We start from the raw sequence: 2437 nt of genomic DNA on the forward strand, positions 1-2437 counted from the left end.
AGGTTTAATGGAATCTCTATGGTCTCTGTATGAGCCTCAGATTCCCTTGGGTCCTCAATAGGGAACTCCTTCTTGCTTGAGAGACGTCCTATGAGGTATTCCTAATTGAGATTCACGTCCTCTCCTTCCTCTCTAGGTTCGGCCATGTTGATTATATCAATGGCCTAGCACTCTCTCTTTGGATTCTCTTCTGTATTGCTTGGGAGAGTACTAGGAGGAGTTTCAGTTATTTTCTTACTCAGCTGGCCCACTTGTGCCTCCATATTTCTAATGGAGGGCCTTGTTTCACTCATGAAACTTAAAGTGGCCTTAGACAGATCAGAGACCAAATTTGCTAAGTTAGAGGTACTCTGTTCATAATTCTCTGTCTATTGCTGAGAAGATGATGGGTAAGGCTTGATATTGCTGAGCCTATTTCTTCCACCATTATTAAAGCCTTGTTGAGGCTTTTGTTGATCCTTACATGAGAAATTTGGATGATTTCTCCATGAAGAAATATAGGTGTTTCCATAAGGTTCACCCATGTAATTTACCTCTGCCATTGCAAGGTTCTCAGGATCATAAGCTTCTTCTTCTGAAGGTGCCTCTTTAGTACTGTTGGATGCATTTTGCCATCCATTCAGACTTTGAGAAATCATGTTGACTTGCTGAGTCAACATTTTGTTCTGAGCCAATATGGCATTCAGAGCATCAATTTCAAGAATTTCCTTCCTCTGAGATGTCCTATTATTCAAGGAATTCCTCTCAGAAGTGTACATGAATTGGTTGTTTGCAACCATTTCAATAAGTTCTTGAGCCTCTTGCAGGCGTTTTCTTTAGGTGAATGGATCTACCTGCAGAATAGTCCAATGACATCTTAGAGAACTCAGATAGATTATAATAGAATATATCTATCATGGTCCATTCTGAAAACATGTCAGAAGGACATCTTTTGGTCATCTGCTTGTATCTTTCCCAAGCTTCATAGAGGGATTCACCATCTTTTTGTTTGAAGGTATGAACATCCACTCTAAGCTTGCTCAGCTTTTGAGGAGGAAAGAACTTAGCCAAGAAGGCCGTGACCAGCTTATCCTAGGAGTCCAGGATATCTTTAGGTTGAGAGTTCAACCATGCTCTAGCTCTGTCTCTTATAGCAAAAGGAAAAAGCATGAGCCTGTAAACTTCAGGATCTATTCCATTACTCTTGACAGTCTCACAGATCTACAAGAACTCAGTTAAGAACTGGTAGGGATCTTCTGATGGAAGTCCATAAAACTTGCAGTTTTGTTGCATTAGAGCAACTAACTGAGGTTTCAGCTTAAAATTGTTTGCTCCAATGTCTGGAATTGAGATGCTTCTTCCATCAAATTTGGACGTGGGTTTAGTATAATCACCAAGCATCCTCCTTGCATCATTGTTGTTAGGTTCGACTGCCATCTCCTTTTCTTGTTCGAAAATTTCAGCAAGGTTGTCTCTGGATTGTTGTAATTTAGCTTCTCTTAATTTCCTCTTCAGAATCCTTTCAGGTTCAGGATCAGCTTCAACAAGAATGCCTTTTTCCTTGTTCCTGCTCATATGAGAAAGAAGAGAACAGAAAAGGAAGAGGAATCCTCTATGTCACGGTAAAGAGGTTCCTTATTATTAGTAGAAGAAGAAAGGGAATAAGAGTGAAGAAGAATGGAGAATCCAAACGCAAGGGTGAGGATAGAGGCAGTGATTTGGGATGAAGAGAAGTGTTAGTGAATAAATAAATAAATAGAAGAAGAGGAGAGGGAAGGAATTTCAAAAATAAATTTTGAAAAAGTAGTTAGTGATTTTCGAAAAATAAAGGTGAGATAGAATTAAAATTAAAATTTAAAACAATTAATTAATTAAAAAAAGAATTTTTGAAAAAGAGGGAGGTATTTTCGAAAATTAGATAGAGAAAAGTTGTTAGGTGGTTTTGAAAAAGATAAGAAACAAACAAAAAGTCAAATACTTAGTTGAAAAAGATTTGAAAATCAAATTCGAAAAGATAAGAAGATAAGAAGATAAGAAGATAAGAAGTTAGAAAAGATATTTTAAAATCAAAATTTTTGAAAAAAAGATAAAATTTTGAAAAAAGATATGATATAAAAGATAAAATAAAAAGATATGATTAAAAAGATATGGTTAGAAAAGATTTAATTTTTAAAATTAAAATTAATTACTTAACTAACAAGAAACTAAAAGATAAGATTCTAGAATTTTAAAGATTGAACCTTTCTTAACAAGAAAGTAACAAACTTCAAATTTTTGAATCAATCATATTAATTGTTAGCATAATTTTCGACAATAAAGATAAAATTAAGAAAAGGATTTTTGAAAAATATTTTAAATCCTTTAGTTCAATCATCTCTACCTTCTCCTCTTGTTGCACTTCTTGCTTTAACTCTTCTTCTCCACCTTGAAGCTCCAATTTCACTCCCTTACTAAGCTT

At 35.0% G+C, this 2437-nt stretch overlaps 1 non-coding gene across 1 annotated transcript; it reads left to right on the forward strand.

Moving 5' to 3' along the window:
* The first annotated feature begins 913 nt into the window (after nucleotides 1-913).
* Nucleotides 914-1017, forward strand: LOC127746031 (small nucleolar RNA R71). The gene has a single exon (XR_008007652.1). It is a non-coding gene; the product is annotated as a small nucleolar RNA R71 (small nucleolar RNA).
* Nucleotides 1018-2437: the final 1420 nt, after the last annotated feature.

Source organism: Arachis duranensis, chromosome 3 (genome assembly GCF_000817695.3).
Source record: "Arachis duranensis cultivar V14167 chromosome 3, aradu.V14167.gnm2.J7QH, whole genome shotgun sequence".
Taxonomy (NCBI): domain Eukaryota; kingdom Viridiplantae; phylum Streptophyta; class Magnoliopsida; order Fabales; family Fabaceae; genus Arachis; species Arachis duranensis.